The 23376-nt window shown below is 39.0% G+C and overlaps 1 pseudogene; it reads left to right on the forward strand.

The window, feature by feature from the left end:
- The window catches only part of LOC134210722 (leukocyte receptor cluster member 8 homolog), a 308392-nt pseudogene that overhangs the window by 191815 nt on the left and 93201 nt on the right, over window positions 1-23376 (forward strand).

A 23376-nucleotide genomic window follows, 5' to 3' on the forward strand; every position in this document is an offset into this window, starting at 1 on the left:
CATAAATGAAATTCTGTGACTACAAAGCTGAATATAATGAACTAACGTTTCAGACTTCTTCATTTCCACAAACTACTCTGACATAAACTACCAAAACGATCTCTTCCGTTTCTATTCCTGTCATTTGCATACTGAAAGGAGTGAATCATCATTTTTCAGCTGGAAAATTTACACTTGTCATAGGCAACCAGTTTTCCGAATTGGCTTTCTATTCCAACACACTCCCTACATTAGTGTAACCGCAAAGCCCCGTGACACGTACCGACATGGATAGGTACCGGGTGACCTCCACCCACACGGACCCTCTATCCAACGGCGGAATGCGTATGTTTGTTCTCTCCCTAAACTCCCGAAATATGCAGTCGTATTCGGTGGCTTGCCCACTTTATCAAAATCTATGTAGATTTGTGGCATTATAATTTGAATCTAAAGCAGCACACATAGGAGCGTTTGGCTTCGGATGACATCCGCTCTCGTGGGCCGTCGCCTGCAGGATCATCGGACTGGGAGTGTTTGCTTGGTTTGGTTGGTACACAGCGCCACTACCTTCTCATCCAACCACTGACTAAGCTGATAGCCTGTGCTGTTTGTGTGTGGTTCTTTGGCTACGGTCGATGAAGTGGTGTCTGCCTGCATACATGTGAATGAGGGTGGTTGGCCAGCCGCCTTCTGGATCCATTGACGTACGGAGTCCGATTCTTGAACGGAGTGTTGCTCCAACGGAGATGGAACCCGAAGTTCAGCAAGCCATAGATAATCTTGCTCCTTCATATTGGATAAACAGATGTCATGTCAGATGCCATAACCATAAATTATCACTGCGCTCTCTGGGTCATATTTCCGTGTTGCGGATACCCAATCTGGAGCGAATGGCTACATCGCCCTTTAGGTGTACGGGGAGCAGAGTGGAAAACTGGAATAGACATATATTTCCGAACGATTTCCTCTGGCTTCTGGCTGAAGAGCTTCTGTATCAATTCTTTATAATATAGATATGTTATATGTATGTGTAGCACGCAAAAGCCGCCGATGCCGGATGATCTCTCATTCTCGTTCAAAAAGGTTTACCGTGCGGAATCGAAACCCATCTAGTACTAAACTCCGTCTGGTTGATTTATGTTAAATTTTATTAAGCAAAAATTAAATATGAACATGAGCATTAGCATGAATGACCTCCCACAGTTATTACTTAGTTATTTCCAGGTCAGCTGCTATTACACAAAGGACCAACATTATCCTCAATGTGTAAGCACTGGTTACTCAAAATTAGGCTGCACTGCCAGCTGCCAGCCAAATGCAATTCAAATGTTTGTTTTTATTTTGAAAAACATATGGTCAAACACAAAGGAGTGTTAGCAATAATATCAATATTTTTTTCGTTTCATACCAATTGTATGGAAGATAAAAAAAATACTAATTTTCTGTGAATTTTGACATTTATTATAAACATCTGTTTTAACGACTCTCTGTCTCAATTTAATAAAACGAGTATGTCATTAACCCAACGTTTCGACACGAGGATTGTGTCTTCTTCAGGGGGAAATACTGTCGTTTTTTGTCTATTGTTTGGTCTAACTTTAACTGTCACGATTGAAAATTTTGTTTGTTGGTACATTTCTTCGGATAATGCCCATGTATTAGTGCGTGTTTTCTTTTGTTTCGGACAACAGAACGATCGCGCGATCTGCCGAAATATTGTGTTCTGTGACAATATGTCTGCTAGAAGGTTTCAAATAAGAAGGTCTAGGCTTATGTGGGAAAATTATAAGCTAAGTTTTGGAAGCATTCGGGGACATTATTCATTTTGAGAAAATATCCAAACTTTTTTGCAATCTACTACAAATGACACGAAGGCTTCGCTCTTTGGGTGAGAGGCTCGTGTCATCTGCAAACAAAGATTTTTGACACCCTGGTGGTAATCAGGTAAGTCAAAAATAAAAATGTTATTTAACAGCGGCACTCTAGGAGTTAACTTTCTGGAATCAGTATGGCAAAAGGCATCTAAGGTTCAATTTCTCAAAATTAAGCACTTTCATCGAAAAAAATATTTGGTAGGCGTAGTAGCGGACACCTTACTACATAACCGATTCCAAATAGTTTTTCATGAAAAGTTCATTGTTTTGAGAAAACCCGGCGTCAAAATTTTCTTGACCTAAAAGTCGGTCAAGCAATTACTGAACAATGACATCGATTTCGTCCCAGGCTAAACTGACTTCTAAAAAACAAGTTAAGTATTTAAATACGTACTAGCTCTTCATAAAACAAAATCTTGTTACTGAACAAATTATCCAGCTTGAAATGTAGACAGGTAGAGTTAAATCCCGGGTTTAGCGTTTTACTGGTGATATTCAAAAAGCAAGACAAGGATATGGATAGGCCCCCGCTGCATGGATACGGATCGGCGTTGCATGGGTTGTAGGACAAAAAGTCGAATGTCAAAATGTCGAAAGTCAAAACGTCGAAGGACAAAAGGTCGAAGGTCAAAAGGTCGAAAGGACAAAAGGTCGAAGGGTCAAAAGGTCGAAGGGACAAAAGGTCGAAACAAAAAAACTGCGTCAAAAGGTCGAAGGACCAAAGGTCGGAAGGACCAAAAGTCGGAAGGACCAAAAGGTCTTTCTTTTTTCTTCCTTCTTCCTTTTTCCTTCTTACTTCATCTGTTTCCTTCCTTCAATTCTTTTTCCTCCTTTCTTTTTCCTTACTTCTTTCTTCCTTCCATATTTCACCTTCTTTATTTCTAACTTCTTTCTTTTTTTCTTTTTTTCTTCCTTCATCTTTCTCCCTTTTTCCACCTTGTTTCTTTCTTATTTTTTCCATCTTTTTTCATTCTTTCTTCCTACATGCTTTCTTCTTTTTCCTCCTTTCTTCTTTACTTCTTATTTCTTCTCTTTTTCTTCTTTATCTCTCCCCCTTTTATTCTTCCTTTTGTTTCGTGCTATTCTTCCTTCTTTCTTTTAACTTTCTTCAATTTTTCGTTCTTTACGCTTTCTTTTCTTTCTTTCTTTCTCTTCCATTTTTCTTTTTTTTCTCCTTCTTTCCTCATTCTTTCCTCCATTCTTATTCCTTTCTTCTTCCTTACTTCCGTTTTTCTTCTTACTTTTTTCCTACTTTTTTCCATCTTTCTTTTTTCCTTCTTTCTTTTTTCTTCCTTCCTTTCTTCTTTCTTCCTACTGTCTTTCTTCGTTCTTCTTTCTACCTTTCCTTCGTTTTTTTTCTTTCTTTCTTCCGTTTATATTTCTTTTTTCCTCCTTCTTTCTTCCTCCTTTATTCCTCCTCTTTTCATTCTTTCTTCCGGTATGACGGCGGTATGACGGCGAATGTGAACAGTTAGTGGAAGAGAAGAATGCAGCATGGGCGAGATTGCTGCAACACCGCACGAGGGCGAACGAGGCACAATATAAACAGGCGCGGAACAGACAAAACTCGATTTTCCGGAGGAAAAAGCGTCAGCAGGAAGATCGAGACCGTGAAGAGACGGAGCAACTGTACCGCGCTAATAACACACGAAAGTTCTATGAGAAGTTGAACCGTTCACGTAAGGGCCACGTGCCACAGCCTGATATGTGTAAGGTCATAAACGGGAACCTTCTTACGAACGAGCGTGAGGTGATCCAAATATGGCGGCAGCACTACGAAGAGCACCTAAATGGCTATGTGGCAGACGAAGATGGCGGTATGGTGATGGACCTGGGAGAACGCGCGCAGGACACAATTTTACCGGCTCCGGATCTCCAAGAAATCCAGGAGGAGATTGGCCGGCTGAAGAACAACAAAGCCCCTGGGGTTGACCAACTACCAGTAGAGTAATTAAAACACGGTGGTGAGGCACTGGCTAGAGCGCTGCACTGGGTCATTACCAAGATTTGGGAGGAGGAAGTTTTGCCGCAGGAGTGGATGGAAGGTGTCGTGTGTCTCATCTACAAAAAGAGCGATAAGCTGGATTGTAGCAACTACCGCGCAATCACATAGCGGAACGCCGCCTACAAGGTACTCTCCCAAATTTTATGCCGTCGACTAGCACCAATTGCAAAGGAGTTCGTGGGGCAGCACCAGGTGGGCTTTATGGGCGAACGCTTCACCACGGACCAGGTGTTCGCCATTCGTCAATTACTGCAGAAATGCCGCGTTTACAACGTGCCCACACATCATCTATTCATCGACTTCAAAGCCGCATATGATACAATCGATCGGGACCAGCTATGGCAGCTAATGCACGAACACGGATTTCCGGATAAACTGACACGGTTGATCAAAGCGACGATGGATCGGGTGATGTGCGTCGGAAGACTGCGGTGGGCCGGGCACGTAGCCAGAATGTCGGACAGTAACTCGGTGAAAATGGTTCTCGACAACGATCCGACGGGCACAAGAAGGCGAGGTGCGCAGCGGGCAAGGTGATCGATCAGGTCGGTCTTAGTCTGAATAAATAATAAAAACACGGCAAACTACGGTGGGCTGGACACGTTGTTCGTATGCCGGAAGAAGTGATAAATGAAGTGACGATAATATTTATTAGAAAACCCGGAAGAGGCCGCAGGCTTCGTGGAAGGCCGCGTACACGATGGCTTTTTGCTGTTGAAGAGGATCTGAGGGCGCTCAATGTTCAGGGCGACTGGAAGCGATTGGCCCAGGATCGAGTTCAGTGGAGAAGGATACACCATTCGGCGTAGGTTCATCGAAGAGCTGAACTGCCGTTCTACGCATAAATCTAATAATATGTCTCAGGTACATAGGAATTCCAGCAAACTTACTTACCATCAAGTAAGTAAACAAAACAAATAACTATGGCGGAAAAGCTTATGGACCATTTAACGTTTATAATGTTCAAAATATGGTCTGCTTTCGAAAATTCCTCCATAAATTCTTTCTGAAATTCCTTCAGAAATTCTTTTGGGTGCTTCTCAAGGATTTATCAAAATTGGCGTGTATATTCAAATTTCTGGGAAAATATTGACATATGTTGACATATGTACCCTATCGTGCCAGTGGATATAAGTCTTCACATATCTAGCGTTCTAGGCACCCCGGGCTCCTCAAGACGAACGATAAGTCGTATGATATCACCTAAACTCGACCGCCCAAGGGACTTAAACTGATAACAGTGTCGTAAACCGGACGAGGTTTCTAAGCTCGACCGTTCGTCGCATCAATAAATACTCAGCAAACTGCACTCCGTCGTCGATTTGTCTGACACCGACTCGAAAAACTGTAAACATTTTTGCGTTATCTCTATACACGCTAAATTGAGTTACTCAATAAATAAGTGCATGTCATTAGAACATATGTGAAATGTAGATTACAAGGAAATGCTAATAATGATATTTTTCATTAATAATTTTATCATAACTCCTTAATCCAATCTTATTCACTACATTCTTCCCCTCCTCTACTCTTGAGATGTTCTACACTTGGAATGCCAATATTGCAAATATATTTGGTTGATGAATAAACATCAATTCGATTCCTTCTGAACTTTTTGTACGTTTTGAACACTTGCAGTAAATGAGTCATGTTCGGGATTTAAGTCAACGGTAAATAGTAGGTAGATTTTCAGCTGTTTCGTAAAACTAACTTTTACTCGGCAAGCTTTGTTACGCCTCAATCATTACGTTAGCTACGTAAAAATTCCCCTCACCTACAAAACTTTTTTTTTTCATTTAGTGCGTTTTTCAACATTTCAATCTACACGAGATCGGTGGTCTAGTGGTTACCGCTTCTGCCTTATAAGCAGGAGGTCGTGGGTTCAATTCCAGGCTCGTCCCTTTCCTACTTTGTATTTCTATCTTAGTTCTTTCTGTGTTTCACGTTCTACCAAAACGATTCCTACTGTTATAACCTTCCACACAATCCCAAAACCTCCTGTGGCACGTATGAGAGGTCGTAGAGTTCTCTGCATCTTTCTCAAGTAGGTGTCCAACTAACCATCCTTCCCCTTCCTCAGCATTCGCAAGGACGTGGCCAGGACAAATCTCGACTATTGGAGGGTGCATTGCTTCCATCTAAGAGATAGTGATTAGTCCCAAATCAATATCTGTGGTAACGGATGAAAGTGATGCTACTCTCATACAATAGCCTTGGCTTGTACCACCTACGAAATTGTGCGAATTGCTCAATGCTAATGCTAATGCTAGTGCGTTTTTCAACATTTCAATCTAATATTGTACCGCGCATAAAAAATCTACTCCTCCCTTATTTTTAAACGCAACGAAAACTAAGCGCCAGATAGTCGCCTAAGAAAAACATACCTGCAGAAAAAAAAGCTACTTTGATATTTTTGAAAATGATTGCTTCGATAGCACGTGCTTTTTGTACTGCGGAGAAATTTTTCACACCTATGACAGCCTTGAAAAATGATTACAAAAGTTGTCATTTTGTGGCAAGGCACAATACATTGTGCGTGTATCTTTTACGGGGGGAAATCTTTAAAGAAAACGCAATGGTTTCAACCTGGGACGGGACTTGCAAAGAGGAAAAAATGTAACTTCATCTGCAACCAGCTAGCGCTGTCACGAATTGTCAGATGCAATCAGCACCTTTTTGTGTGAAAGTATTGGTATCCCTCAAAAAGTTTTCCGAATGATTTTGTTTAACGAGTACTTTTTCACTTTGAAAAGTATTCTAGAATACCCGGACATCTTAATATTGAACAGTTATGAATACGTGTTTTATTCCCGATAGGAAAATCTGGGAACAAAAATCTATAACAAAAGGTCTATACCATTTTCCCTTATGGATTAATTTTAACGAAATGTTGGATAAGATGTTGTACATATGCAAAAATCGAATTTTTAAACTGGGGTCATATACCCGGAAAATAGGAAAGCAAGTTTGATTGAACCCGATTTGTGTCCAACCAAAAGATGCTATGCTAGAATAAAAACACGAGCTTCGAAAGCATTCCAAATTTGTCATTACGGAACATAAAATGTTGAATGGACCTCTGCCGCCAAAATTATGTTTTAGACGAGCATCTGAATATGAATCTCATGCGTAAAATCACCAAAATAACAATTTTATCATACATCACAAAAATGTTACCACTCTGTGACTGGCATCCGGGTCCGCTCACTAAATTGTCGACATATTATACAGGCTTCCTAGGATTCTGTTGAATAGATAAAAGCTTTCCCTTCTCATATTCGTTCGCCTGGCCGATCTCTTACGGTTGTCATGATAAATGCTTTTCTCGTTCTCCTGTTGCTCAAATATGAATGCAACCCGGCGGGGAACTGAGCCAAGTCAAGCCATTCTCAACAGGCATTAAAATGGCGCTGCTACATATTGGGGGAACCCCCCTCAGCCAACCCGACCGTTGTTCGTTGGTTGACTGACTGAAACCCACATTTCGTGCACAAATTTTGCCCATTTTCGGAACGTTTTTCGACAAATTTTGCGCTCTCCGGCCCTCGCGACCAACGACCAACCCACCCCGCGCCCGTTCGACTCCTAGTTGGGGGCAAAGTAGGATTTACATGCAAATGTCAGTTCCGGAGAGCATTTGCCTGTAAGCCGTCATTTGTGTTTCCGCTTAACCAGTATGGAATTTGATTAGCACAATTGTTGACTGTTCTGTGCTCGGGTACGCGCGTACCTTTGCCTGTCTTGAATACCGCGGCCCCGATCCCGACTCCAGCCAGCAGCGCGGGGGAAATAGACCACGGTTTTCAATTCCTCTCGGTTGCTAACGAACGAGTATTGTGTTATTTTCGGTGACGGTTGCTGACAGCCTGCAGCAGCGCGCGGTTTGCTTGCCTTTTGGGGTCCATGTGCACATTTTCACGTGGAAAATATGGCGCAGTAATGGTGGACAAGCAGGTTGAACACCGGATCAGTACCATAAGGCAGATATAGCTACCAATTGAATCCAATGTTAGGTATTCTACTTAGGATGAACGGAGATTCAAAATTTAGCATCAGAAGGCAGAATACACGACTGTTAAGTTTTGCTTTGCGCCATGATGGTGTGATTCAGTAGGTAATAACAAAACAGCGAGAGTCGAAAAAACCAAACTTTTCGTGATAGATACGAAATCAGGGTAGAGGCAGTATGGGAACATCCTATCGTTGTTGTATGTTCTATTGTTGCGGTAGTGTAAAAATGGTTAACGACATTGTGCATCTGTTAAACCTTTTCAAATTAACCACAGAAACACTTTTCTTCCGACTACCTACACCCAAAAAACAAATCTGACAATTATTGTATAAAATCTGGGCATATACAATTCTGTAAGCTTTTTATACAAATATTGTATTAAAATAATACAAATCTGTATTATTTTAATACAATATTTGTATAAAAAGCTTACAGAATTGTATATGCCCAATTATACAATTATACAGTTTCTGTAAGGTTCTTATGCAGAACTGTATTAAAATCTGCCATCCCCTGGTTGGGTGTACCACTGTACCATTCACATTAATGATATTTTTTCCCTTGTTGATATTATTACGATAATGTAAGATGTTATTGTTTTGGTATCACCTTCCACTCATTAATAAATACATGCAATATCACAATAATAGCACTCAGCACCCAAAAATTACCGCATCATATCAAGGAACAATTAAACCGGTGTCAGCAGAAGTGGCGCATTGGTCACATTGAGTAAACTTTACAGAAGACGCATTTTTCCGAAAACTTCAAATACTGAATTCAAATTTGCAATTTTCTGTAACACAACTGTACCAACATGTTATGACTGATTTCCCTAAATGTAGTATTGAAAAATATACAAAGATTTTTGACCAATTTCAAGTTTATTGGAACAAAGTGCACATGTACCACTATTAATGGGAACAAAATAAAACAAAACCGAAAACCGTTGCCAATAAAAGTGGTAGATGTACTTCTGGGTGTCCCAAAGTTGCATAAAGTCAAGAAAGTTGGAGGTTCAACCTTCAAATGATAGCTTAGGGTGTAGCAAAAGTAATATTCTACGACAACTCTGGGAAATGGCATTTTGGGGTATCCACGACGCTTTGTATGAAGCAGAGTCTATTTTTCCTTTTTGTATACTAAGTATACGGAAAGGCTGTAGGAGAGAAGGCTCGAAAATCCATAATGTTATATAATCGACTCAGCTCGACGAATTGAGGTGATGTCTGTATGTGTATGTCTGTATGTGTGTGCACAAGTTTTATAATAAGCTTTCTTCAGTAGTGCATTATGCACCATTCCCACCTGAAGCATTGTTTTTATTTTAGAAAAAAAATCTTTGAGAGTATCGCACTGCGAGAGCAACTGAACTGCCATGGTTTTGATTAGCAGTAAATTTCAAAATTATGCGGCAGCCAATAATTAACATTTGCAATGTGTTTAAAGAGATAAAGTGAAGGCTAGAACATATAGCTTTTTTGCAATTGCAATTTCGAAGACAGTTTTCATTTTTCTAAACTTTTTTACTCGCTGAATATTTGAAAATATTCGAATCATATAATCTAGATCGCACTCTCACAGATAGTGCATTATTACACTTTACATTTGTTTGTATGCTGCCTTTATTCAAAGCAAGCAAAATTGCCTATAATATAAGCAGCAACCCAGGAAAGAAGGAGGAAGAAATACGAAGGAAAGAAAAAGAAAAGGAGAGAAGGAAAATGAAAAAATGAAGAAAGGAGGAAAAAGAAAGAAGAAATAAGAAATAAACATGAGTATGAATATTATGACCGCACACTTCGCAGTTGCTATTCCATAATTGACTAGAACTTGCGAGATCGCGCGAACCTTCTGTGTGCTGATCAAAACACAATTAATCGCGTACTCAACCTAACCAAATATCGCGAAAGTTCTGTGCCCGATAGGAAGCATCTCAAGTAACAATAATTCCTGAAACGTGAAAGCAATAGCTGAACAATGGTTGGTTAATGGTTTCAATAGCTGAATAAGATTATAGCTGATCATCAAGTCGAACAGTAGCTTATTGAGTATATAGAATTTCTCTTGTTCAGTTTATCATCGCATGCTGGATATGATACCCAATAGAAGATTATGCATCTTCTTCACCACTTCACCACCAGCCTATCTGTAGTATTCAATGATGAGCACAAGGAGTCTTTTAATCAACCATTAAATATAATAACAAGTCATTAATCACTAAGTCACTAAGTTTGTACGGATCGTAATAAATATCTAAAGTTGATCACTAATCTGAAAAAATCAAAAGGGACCTTTTTTATAGAAATCTGAAAAAAAAGAGCTGGGTAATGTGAGAAAATTTTGAAGACCATGTTTTCCGAATATAATGAAAGGGATTTTGTCCTCCTCGATCACTTAACGATGTTTTCGAAATAAGTATACTGAAGAAATACAATATCGAAATGTAATCTGTTGGAGGTTTTGTGAATGATAAAATATCACTCGGCCATTTTTATTTGATTAATTAAACGGCAACAACGATATTCCTGATGACGATATAATACCGGGGAAAACTTCATTGGCAGGTCCCAGCACGGAGAAAGATGACGATCGTGGCAGTGAAGGGGCTGATATTAATGATTCACTAACTTATGAGTTGGCGGAAGAGGAAATCGATCGCATATCAAAAGCATTCGAGCCTACGATGAAGGATCAAGAGAAGCATTACGGAAATGGGCAATTGAAGATAATATTAGCCAGCTTGAAAGGTTTCTTGCGAGTTATAAAACACCAATATCGAAATAATGATCTGCCTTCTGATTTACGAACATTATTACTGGCAACTCCTCAAAATACTAGTGATTTCATTAAGGACGTACCTGGTTGAAGATACTGGCATCAAGGCTTGGAGGTTCGTCTGAAAAATCGTTTCAAGTACATTTCGGAGGACACTTCGATTGAGCTCAACGTCAACATGGATAAACGGTAGGGTGGCTCAAATTAGTATGGGAAAAACTTTTTTAATTTTTTTTGATGGGCCGCCCTCTTATTCGGTTCTATTTGATGCCTTGATGCTCTGGACAAAATTTCAGCCAAATCGGTCAACGTTTGGGCGGTGCTAAACTCGTTGGAAATTTATATGCAAAAATGTATGCAGAAACATCCAAAAACAGTGAATTGCAGTTGGAAGGCACAACTTACGATGAAGAAATATGATAGTCATTCAGATCTTAAAGAATTTAATACAGAATGTTATGCAGAAAACCGCGAGGATATTAGAGTTTGACTGGCTAAGTTATAAGCATTTGTCTGAAGTGGGGTTTGAGCAAATTTCGTTTCTTTTACCTTTGAAAAAAAAAATCACCCCTACAACACTCCCGTAAAATGCCAACATTTTTGCCTAATAAAGAACTTTTTGCATAACATTCTGTATTTAATTCTACAAGAACTGAATGAGTATCATGGTTCTTGATCGTAAATAGTGCCGTCCAACTGCATATCACTGTTTTTGGATGTTTCTGCATACATTTTTCTATATAAACTTCCAACGAGTTTAGCACCGCCCAAACGTTGACCGATTTGGCTGAAATTTTGTCCAGAGCATCAGGGCATCAAATACAACCGAATGAGAGGGCGGCCCATCAAAAAATTTGAAAAAGTGTTTTTAGGCCACCCTAATAAACGGTCTTTGATGAGTGCAGCGGCGTTTATGTTTGGCCACTTCAAAACATAGCGAAAGTGACGATAGGTTTAGGATAAGTTTTTTTCCGTTCGTTTCGACGACAGCGAAACTGTCGAAGGTATCTATAAATAAATAAAGCATATGTTTCTTCCACACCTTGGAGGAATTTTATTTGTATTTTTCTTCATTTTATTGAACTTCTCCGGAGATTTACGATGTTCAGCATCTGGTTGAGCACTAAATTATAAACAACACTTATGCTTTTGCTAGCTAATACATGTGTTCTTACGAAGCACTCGAATCGCTTATTCAGTTACAATACAACCTTTGTTCAAAACCGTTCAACCCTTATTCAGACATGACAGAATGCACATAGTTTTAACTTGTTAACTCCAGGTAGAACATATACTAAAGTAAGTGACTATCAATTAATGTACCCAAGTTCGATTATCAATTGTAATTATAAATTTGTATCTTTCAATTTCAGACAATATGAATATAGCTCCTAAGCCACATGACGAGTGGGACAATTTTTTTGTAATGCTGCATAAGTGATGATTAATTGCTGAATTGAATATCGTTAAGCGACTCTAAAGTTTCACCTGATCCTTTTTGCCTTTCTCGTATACAAAGTATACGTAAAGGCTATATGTTCGCTCCAAAAACGAACTTTTTATAGGAGTCACGGAGACCCATAGTGTTATATACCGATCGACTCAGCTCGACGAATTGAAGTGATGTCTGTGTGTATGTGTGTGTGTGTATGTGTGTGTGTATGTGTGTGTGTATGTGTGTGTGTATGTGTGTGCGCAAAATAATCTCACTCATTTTTCAGGCACTTATCATTAACCGATTTGCTCGCATTCGACGCGGAATCTTGTCCCATTGTTTCGTATTGAAAATTGGCCGAATCGGACTATGGGCTTCGGAGTTATGGCCAAAATATATTTTTTTACAACAAAAATTCTCACTCACTTTTTAGATACTTACTCTTAGCTGATTTACTCGCAACAAGTTTCATTCAACGCAGAATCTTGTCCCATTGTTTCGTATTGAAAATTGGACAGATCGGACTATGGGTTTCGAAGTTATGGCCAAAATCCACTTTTTCACATGATAAACACGTACAAAATTCTCACTCATTTTGCAGGCACTTATTCTTAACCGTTTTGCTCGCAACAAGTTTCGTTCGACGCGAAATCCTGTCCCATAGTTTCGTATTGAAAATTGGTCGAATCGAACTATGGGATTCGAAGTAATGGCCAAAATACATTTGTTGACAAGAAAAATTCTCACTCATTTTTGCCTTTCTCGTATACTAAGTATACGGTAAAGGCTATATGATCGCTCCAAAAACAAACTTTTTATAGAAAGCCCGGAGACCCATAGTGTTATATACCGATCGACTCAGCTCGACGAATTGAAGTGATGTCTGTGTGTATGTGTGTGCGCAAAATAATCTCACTCATTTTTCAGGCACTTATCATTAACCGATTTGCTTGCAACAAATTGCATTCTACACAGAATCCTTTCCCATTGTTTTCTATTGGAAATTGGCCAGGTCGGACTATGGGATCGGAAGTTATGGCCAAAATACAAATTTATACGTAAAAATCGCGTAGAAAATGTCACTCATTTTTCAGGAACTTATCCTCAACCGATTTGCTCGCAACGAATTGCATTCGACACAGAATCCTTTCCCATTATTTCCTATTGCAAATTGGCCAGGTCGGACTATGGGATCGGAAGTTATGGCCAAAATACAAATTCATACAGAAAAATCGCGTAAAAAATGTCACGCATTTTTCAGGCACTTATCCTCAACCGATTTGCTCGCAACAAGTTGCATTCGACACAGAATCCTTTCCCATTATTTCCTATTGGAAATTGGCCAGGTCGGACTATGGGATCGGAAGTTATGGCCAAAATATAAATTTATACGTAAAAAATGTCACGCATTTTTCAGGCACTTATCCTCAACCGATTTGCTCGCAACAAATTGTATTCGACGCAGAATCTTGTCCCATTGTTTCCTATTGGAAATTGGCCAGGTCGGACTAAGGGATCGGAAGTTATGGCTAAAATACAAATTTATGCGTAAAAATCGCGTAAAAAATGTCACTCATTTTTCAGGCACTTATACTCAACCGATTTGCTTGCAACAAGTTGCATTCGTCGCAGAATCCTGTCCCATTATTTCCTATTGAAAATTGGCCAGATCGGACAATGGGATCGGAGTTATGGCCGAAACACCATTTTTGCCTTTTACCTACAAAGTATGCGAAAGGGCTATATGTTTGCTGCAAAACCAAACTTTTACAGAAGGCCTGGAGACCCATAGTGTTATATACCAATCGACTCAGCTCGACGAACTGAGATGATGTCTCTGTGTGTGTATGTGTATGTGCGCGCAAGAAAAGTGCGAAAAGTTTTTTTGGTACTTATCCTCAACCGATTTACTTGCAACAAGTTTCATTCGACGCGGAATCCTGTCGTATTGTTTTCTATTGAAAATTTGGAAGATCGGACTATGGGCACAGAAATTATGGCCAAAATATTTTCTGTTATAAAAAAGCGCGTAAAAAGTCTAGCTCACTTTTAATGCACTCTCCCCAAAATCGATTTTCTCACAACAAATTACATTAGACGCGGAATCCTGTTCTATTATTTTCTATTGAAAATTGGCCAGATTGGACTATTACCTTAGAAATTATGGCCAAAATACTGTTTGCCTTTCTTGTGCAACAAAGTTGTACCGAAAGGCTATAATTTCTCTCCGAAAACGAACTATCGGATGCTTTCACACTGATACACTTCCCTCCCTCTTCATACGGGAGTTTGGCAGAAGGACGGTCTTGACATTTATATTATAACAAATATTGTCGCTCGCTTGATGGGAATGACATTTTCATTTCCTTTTTGTGTAGTCGGAGCTTCAGTTTAACAAACATCCAAAACTGATATCCTTAAAATATATGACTGGGTAAAATAAAACAGGGGTAAAATAAAAAAAATGTCGAAATTCTTATTAGCATATTGTAGATCAACTTGAAAACCGAACCGAGGTCTCGCGACAATCGCATTTTCTCGCATTTCCGGATGTTGCAACTGCATCGCGAGTAGTGCGCATCTGTGCCATGGTCGTGCACCACTCGCGATGCAGTTGCGACATCCGCGAAAAGGACAAAATATGATTTTCGGTTTTCAACTGGATCTACAATATCTGATTTTCATAGAACGGACAAAGACATTTTTCTTTTTTACTCCTAGCTACTAGCTCATCTATTTTAAAGCATACACATTTTACGAAGGTCGAGAAAGGCACCATCACCGCTAGATGGATTAATCTGGGTTTTGTTCTATAGATAACAAACTATAGAATCATAAACAATCCACATTTGCTGGATTATTGCAGTTCAATTGTTGTACAAAGGTGTAAGAAGCGTTCTTTAAGATTTTATAAAAATCAACACATTCTTGCAACCTAAAAATTAACGCTTCTACTACCTAAATTCAGCATACTGAAGAACGTTAAATCTGCTTTTTGCAGAATAAAACCACCAAAATTAGATATTTAATAAATGAACAAACGATTACATCCTGGTTTGTTTACACGTTTTTTGTGTGTTTTTTTTTACACGGATTTTAGAATATACGAGGTTTTTTTACACGAATTTTCGAATTAACGCGGTACTCAGCTGAAAACTTTCTAAGTTTTTTTTTTTTGAATGGAAAACACTTAGAATAAATGTATGTATGTGGGAACGATCGTTTTACAGAGTACCAAACTCCATTGCCAAAGTATTGCCGGAATGGACTCGATGAGTAGAAGCCAGAAATCGATGCTTGGCGTCATTTTGGAATTCAAGATGGCCGACTTTCGGTTTGATAAAACCAACGGAAACCCGATGAGTAGTACACGCTAAATGATCAACACGCTCAATTCATCTGTTCTACCTATTGAATGTCCAACTATACAATCACTATGATTGATAGAGACATTCCTTTTATGTTGGAGTGCTGTTACACATCTCAAAAGTGCGTTAAATATAGACAAATCCAAAACTTCTTCAAAAGAAAAGTTCCTCAGTGAAAATCCTCCATAAGTTCGTCATAGGAATTTCTCCAGAAGTTACTCAAAGGATTTCCCCCGAAAGTTCTTCAAAGGTATTACTCCGCAAGTTCCTCCAGGAATTCCTCCGGAAGTTCCTCCGAGTGTTCCTCAAAGAAATTCCTCCAGAAGTTCCTCAAATGAATTCCTCCATAAGCTCCTAAAAGGTATACTCCTGGAAGTTATACAAAGGAATTCCTCCGACAGTTCTTCGAAGGAACCCAACAAAAATTGGAAGCTGATAGAGTGCTTGTTAAACCAAAAATTGCCTTCTTCAGCTAAAAAACTAACATTAATTTGTTTGTTGGACAATTCTTTAAAGTAAGTCCTCTGGAAGTTCCTAAAAGCAATTTCTCCGAAAGTTCTTCAAAGGAATTCCTCTGGAACTTCCTCAAAAAAATTCTTCCGAAAGTTCCTCGAAGAAATTCTTCCGGATGTTTCTCATAGCACTTCCTCCAGAAGTTCCTCAATGGAATTCGGAAGTTTCTCAAAGGATTTTTTCCGGAAGTTCCTTTAAAGAAAATCCTACAGAAGTTGATCATAGAAATTTCTCCGGAAGTTCATCAAAGGATTTCCCCCGGAAGTTCCTCAAAGGAATTACTCCGGAAGTTCCTCCAGGAATTCCTCCGGAATTGCCTCCAGGAGTTTCATCAGAAGTGCCTTCAGATTCCTCCGGAGCTGGCTCCAGAAATTCCTCTGTATGTTCTTCCAGGAATTCCTTCGGAAGTTCCTCCAGGGTTTCCTCCGGAAGTTCCTCCAGGAATTCTTCCGGAAGTTTCTCAAAGGACTTCCGGAAGTTCCTCAAAGGATTTTTTGCGGAAGTTCCTCAGAGAAAATCCTCCAGAAGCTCGTCATAGGAATTTCTCCGGAAGTTCATCAAAGGATTTCCCCCGGAAGTTACTCAAAGGAATGACTTCGGAAGTTCCTCCAAGAATTCCTCCAGAAGTTCCTCCAATGAATTCCTCCATAAGTTCCTAAAAGGAATTCCTCCGGTAGTTTCTGAAAGGTATTCCCCCGGAAGTTAAACAAAGGAATTCCTCCGACAGTTCTTCGAAGGAACCCAACAAACATTGGAAGCTGATAGAGTGCTTATTAAACCAAAAATAGTCTTCTTCAGCTAAAAAACTAACATTAATTTGTTTGTTGGGCAATTCCTCAAAGTTCCAGAAGTTCCTCCGAGTGTTCCTAAAAGAAATGCCTCCGGAAGTTCCTAAAAGCAATTTCTCCGAAAGTTCATCAAAGAAATTCCTCCGGAAGTTCCTCGAAAGAATACTTCCGGAAGTTCCTCAGAGAAAATCCTGCAGAAGTGCATCATAGGAATTTCTCCGGAAGTTCATCTAAGCATTCCCCTCGGAAGTTCCTCAAAGGAATTCCTCCGGAAGATCCTCCAAGATTTCCTCCGGAAGTTCCTCCAGGAACTCCTTCGGAAGTTTCTCCAGGAACTCCTTCGGAAGCTCCGCCAGGAAATCTCCCGCAAGTTTTTTCTAGGAAATCCTCCGGAAGTTCTTTCACAAATTCTTCCGGGAGTTCATCCAGAATTTCATCCGGGCGTTCCTCAAAGAAGTTCCTCGAAAGAATTCCTCCGGACGTTCCTTAAAGTTAATATTACGATAGTTCTTGCAGGAATTCCTCCTCTAGGAATTTCTTCGTTTCTTAAGTAATTCTTCCAAGAAATAATTCGGAAATTCCAGGATGTTTTTTTCCGGAAGCTACACAGGAGGTTTACCCTAGTAACACATTTCGAACAGATTTGGCTGCAGCAACTTAAATGTGGCTGAATCTGGCCACATATAAGTTGCGGCAACTAAATTGTAACTTGTGTGCTACTCGGGGATTCGGAAGTACCTTGCATAGGTGTTCAGTCATTTTAGCGAACCGGAGGTCGGCCATCTAGAATTTCAAAATGGTGTCGAACACCAATTTCCGGCTTCCACTCATCGAGCCCATTCCGGCGATGCCCATATTACATGGGTTTTCAGTCATTTTAGCAAGGAATAGAAGGATGAAGGAAAAGGAATGAAAAAAGAAAGATGGAAAAAGGAAGTAGGACAACGAAAGTAAGAAATATAAAAGGAAGGCAATTAAGAAGGAAGAAGACAAGATAGAAGGTAAAAAGAAAAAGGAAATGGAAAAGGGAAGAAAAAATAAGGCGAAGGCCCTCCTTAGCCGTGCGGTAAGACGCGTGGCTACAAAGCAAGACCATGCTGAGGGTGGCTGGGTTCGATTCCCGGTACCGGTCTAGGAAATTTTCGGATTGGAAATTGTCTCGACTTCCCTTGGCATAAAAGTATCATCGTGTTAGCCCCATGATATACGAATGCAAAAATGGTAACCTGCCCGAGCAAAGGCAGATAACTGAAATGATATCAAACTGATAACACGCTAAGCTATCCTTATTATCATTTTGATATTTAGTTATCAATCATATGATTAACTGAATGATAACAAATTTTATTATCAATACAAATTTGCCATTTTCTTTAAAATTTTGCGTCGTTCAGATATCGTGCTAAGCATTCTATTCTTTCAAAAACTGCGAATCTTTACTCAATCAGATTTATCATACAGATTGGGAATAAGAATAATTCAGCTTTCCATTCTCACTATAATATTGTAGGGTGCTGTCAATACGATACACCGCGCGGCTGTTGTAATGTTTCCAAAAGCGCATTTGCACAAGATTCCACGCGGCGTTTCCCATTCGAAAGGAACAACCGCACCCTAGGAAACGCCACAATGTTATCTCCCCTTAAGAATCGAGTATACGGGCAGCAAAAAGTGCGGTGCGTCGTTTCCTCTGGGGAGCGCCGCGTGTACATTTGGGCAAATGCGTTAATAGCGGATGCTATTTATAAAAAGTGTGACAAGAACTGTTTCCAAACACTGAACTGAAATTTTCATCTAAGTAGACGATGATTTTCTACGTTACCAACGATATCTACTGATTTGTTTATATTTCTGTCAACAAAGGAATTTGCTCAAGAGTTCAACTTTTCTTATTTGTTCTACCTACTATGCTTATTAACTTTACTTTCATTTCAGGTATCGTTGAATAATGAAACATGTATGCATCTGAGGATCATACGTTGCAGTTGAATTAGTACTTAACATGGCCTTGCAACTCCTGAAACATATGATTCAAGGGCATGTGCTCATTCAGGAATGGTGAATACTCTTGACTAACCGCCTACTTTGCAGGACAACGTCTCAATATATTGTCTATCCGGAATAAATTTATACCGCTTTTTATACCGAAGTTGGATTTTTCTCCAGATGCAGGCAACTTTCCCAACTTCGGAAGTAGTGCGCTGGATTCGCCTAAAGATGCGCTAAACTAACGCATCAATTAGACAATATAAAAATTAGTTTGCATTTGCTCTGAGGCAATATAATTCACGAACGGCAATATAATTCGTCTTGGGGAAGCGGAAAATTTATGTTGGAATGTCGGATAATCAAGAAATTGCAACGATCTGTGTGGAGAAAACAATCATGCTTGCACTGAAGTCGATCTAGGCCGCCTTGCAATATGCTCAACTATTGACAGTTTGAACCTAGGTTTGAACGCATAATACAAACCCGGGCAAGATCGTTATCTACAGTCAAACCTCCATGAGTCGATAGTTAAGGGACTTATTGACTTATGGAAATAACCCAACAAACAATTTAAGCCGAATAAGCTAGTTTTTTAGCTGAAGAAATTTATGTTTGACTGTATAAGCGCTTTACCCGTCTCCAATGTTTGTTGGGAATGATATGTGAAATATAAAATCATTTTATATTCCCAGTAACTCATAAAACAATTTTAAGTACGGAAAAAACTGCTTCCATGAAACGATATCGAGTTACAGAACATCCACCCTCGGAGATTCGACTTTATATAAATAAGAATGAGTTGGGGTTTCTGTTGTATAAATTTAACTAGCGAAAGAATGCTCCAAATAGCAAGATTTTTTAATGTTTAATTCTTCCTGGGATCAGCACATGGAACGTTTCATTGCGAAATACAAGGTTGTGGTTTTATTTGAATAAAACCTAGCACCGAATTCGATTTACAGTGTGGCACTGCTAGCAACCTAATGATTGCTAATTAGTGAGAAAAACTTAACTGAGCAAGGTCGAGAACGATTGTGTAGTATTTATATATTTATTTAATTGCTCACAACTGAAAAAAAAGTATTTAATAAAAAGACGATAAACTGTATTTATCCTAAATGATTGCCGATTCGCTCTTTTGAATTAAATTCGGTTATCATTTTTGTTATGTTGACTGCAGACAACAACAGTCAACAGTGGTAATTCAACCAAAATGATAACAATTCTAGTTATCAATATAACTGGATAATAAAATATGTTTTTAATAAGTTATTCTGATTTGCTCTCTGTTCAGTCGACTGTTATTTACATAAAATGGTCATGGCATCATGATTTGACTAAAAATAGTCTTCAGTAAAAGCAAGATTGTAGAAAGCGTAGTGCTCTTCTCTTCTACTCTTCAAGAAAGCGTAATTAGATGAGTGTTTGAGGACGACGCACAATCACTCGATTCGAGTTCGAATCCCAGTGAACGCAAACATGTTTTTCAATGCGTAACGAAGTCGGCAAAGAAGATTTAACTACAGGGGTTAGACAAAAAGGTTGAGATAGGCAAAATTTTGTCGAAGTTCAAATCAGCATAACTTTGCGTAGAATGATCCGATTTTTATGAAATTAGGGCCATCGGACGCGGAAACTCTTCTAGTATACTATCCCTATGCAAAACCTGAGATAGGTCCTTGACCACCGGAGATGTTCCGGGTTTTCCGAGAGTACGGTAAAAAGGCATTTTTTCTTCTGCTTGACATTTTATGTGACGTTTACTGACATCTTATTTTATGCTTTCCCCAGAAACTAGAACTAATATGTTGACCAAAGCTGGCTGCAGATCCAAAATCCATTAGGTATACGCAGAGATATGGCCATTTTCGTGAAAACGGTACGTAATTGGCCATACACCCTGAATAAATATCACTTTCGCAGAATATCCGGAACCTGTTACAAATTGGCCAGAGAGTCTTACAGTCCTCAAAATATATCTTTAATAAAGATCCTATATTCATCGTCTTGAGAAAACATGAATTTTGACACCCATAAATGCATGGTTCCAGATGGTGCCAAAACCGGCTCTTCCTGGAAGGCCCTTGGAACCTGCTATAAGGGTGTCAGTGGACACTATCATTTTGGAAATGTTTCTGTAATCATCGTCTCGCAAAGCCATGAAGTTACATGCTCATATTTACATTATTCCGATCTGTTATCATTTCTTCATGTTCCCGGGACCTTTTTTACGAAAATGGCCATATCTCTGCGTAGTTTTGATGGATTCTCGATCTACAGCCACCATTGGGCGGCATATTAGTTCTAGTTTTTGGACAAAGCATAAAACATGATGAAAGTAAACGTCATATAAAATGACAAGCAGTAGAAAAAATGCATCTTGAAAGTTCCCTCGGAAAACCCGGAACATCTGCGGTGGCCGATGGCCAATCTCAGGTTTTGCACAGGGATAGTATACTACAAGAGTTTCCGCGTCCGATGGTCTCAATTTTATCAAAATCGGATCATTCTACGCAAAGTTATGCTGACTTGAACTTCGGCAAAATTTTGCCTATCTCAACCTTTTTGTCTAACCCCTGTATTTTGGTCGATAAAACAGTGATGGCTGATAATTAAATGATAACTAAGTTAGTTGTTTGAGTATATAACATGTATAACAAAATGTGTTATCAACTTGGTATCAGAGATAACTTAATTTGTTGTCATTTAGTTATTGCAGGAACAAAATTCTGGTATCATTTTTGTTATGTTGGCTGTTAACTCAGCCAAAATTATAACAAATTCAGTTATCAAATCGTTAGATAACCGGATAATAGAATTTGTTATCAATTAGTTATTCATCTTTGCTCGGGTGGCTTAGAAACCTCGCAGTTAATAACTGTGGAAGTGCTTAATGAACACTAAGCTGCAAGGCGGCTCTGTCCCAGTGTGGGGATGTAATGCCAATAAGAAGAAGAAGAATATTCTGTGATAATCCTACTCACCCCGTTTTCGAACTTCGAACTGTCAAATGCTATGAGACAATGATAAAAATGAACTATTTTTATTGTTGACTACTGTTGACTACTGAAATTGCTGACTGTCAGATGCAAGGACAACCAAAATTAGATATTTCAAAATAAATATTGTATGGAAAAATTAGATAATTTTCATGTGCAGTAACCTTGATGCACTGCAAAATCGTGTGCGAGATTCGACTGTGATAATCATTTATTCAGGGTGACTTCAGAGGACTGAATGTCCAAATAAATTAATTAATATATTAGGGGAACGGTTCGGCACTTCATCCCATAGCTCCTATTTCCATCAAAAACAAAGCAATGAAAAGGAATCTGGTTGGATTCTTATTTTTGTGTTTTTTTTTTTCACCAGTGAGCACGCGTGTCAGCAAAAAGAAGCTACGAGATTGGTGCTGTATTTTCTTTATAAGCTTTTCGTGCAATTTTATTCGGAAATTACTTGGAAAAACTTTACGGGATTCCCGGTACTCGTTTTCGGTATTTCCTCGCAAACTTCTACGGAATTTCCTTTCGAAATTTTCGTCGAAAATTTCAATCTCAATTTCCTCGGAAATTTCTTCAGAGGTTTATCGGGAATTCGGAATTTGCTCGAAGGATTCTACAAATTTCCTCGAAAAAACTCTTTGCAATGTCCTAAGATAATTTTTCAGATTTTTTAAGATTTCTTCGAGACTTTTTTTTCAGATTTTCATCGGGACATTCTTCAATTTTGTTCCAGAACTTCCTCTGAAAATTCTTGGAAATTATCTCTCATTTCATATTGAGATTTCTTTGGGAAATTGTTCAGAACTCTCTTGAAATTTCTTAGGAAATTTAATTGTATTTCACTCGAAATTTTTTTAGAGTTTTCTCATAAAATTCTTTGGAATTCTTCCAGGACTTCTTTTTCAATATCCTCGGGATTTCTCTGGGATTTTTTGACGAAGTTTTTCTTGCAAATTCTTTGGAAATTGCTCGGACAATTCGATTTGGAAAATGTTCGATTTGTTAATTTGCTCGGAAAATGTTCCGGAATTTTCTCGCAAATTTTTCGGAATTTTCTCGGAGAACTGTTCGCATTTATCTCGAGAAATTCTTTTCTTTAAAAAGATTTCTTAAAAAAATATTCAGAACTTCTTCGGAAAATGTATAATTTTCTCGTCAAATTCTTCGCAATTCGACAAAGCCATTGAGAAAGAAAAAAATGATCACGAAATACATCCTTTATGAAGTGAGGGGCCTTCTGAAAATACACCTGGCACGACTCGCGTATTATGCATGGTCAAAATATTATAATTTATGACAACACTTTTATATGCATATTTATTGTTCAACTTAAATAGGTACTCAGGAAAAGTCGTTGAGAGCAAGTCACATAACGCCAAAAGAAGGCATATGTTATTATGAATACAGAAACGTTATCCCCTACATTCAGGAAAATGAGTCATATCTTGTATGCCGCGCATCGAGAAGCAAAATTTATTCGTCATCGCCTGGGACGTGTCATCCAGGCATGTCCCTTCGACTAGAGCATTTCCAATCCGAAAACACCACCACCAGCGAGCGGCCGCCGCAAGGTCCACTCTGCTTGAAACGCTGCGAGCTGGTAATTTTGGAGAATGTCCTTTTGATTCTA

Source organism: Armigeres subalbatus, chromosome 2 (assembly GCF_024139115.2).
Source record: "Armigeres subalbatus isolate Guangzhou_Male chromosome 2, GZ_Asu_2, whole genome shotgun sequence".
Classification (NCBI taxonomy): Eukaryota; Metazoa; Arthropoda; class Insecta; order Diptera; family Culicidae; genus Armigeres; species Armigeres subalbatus.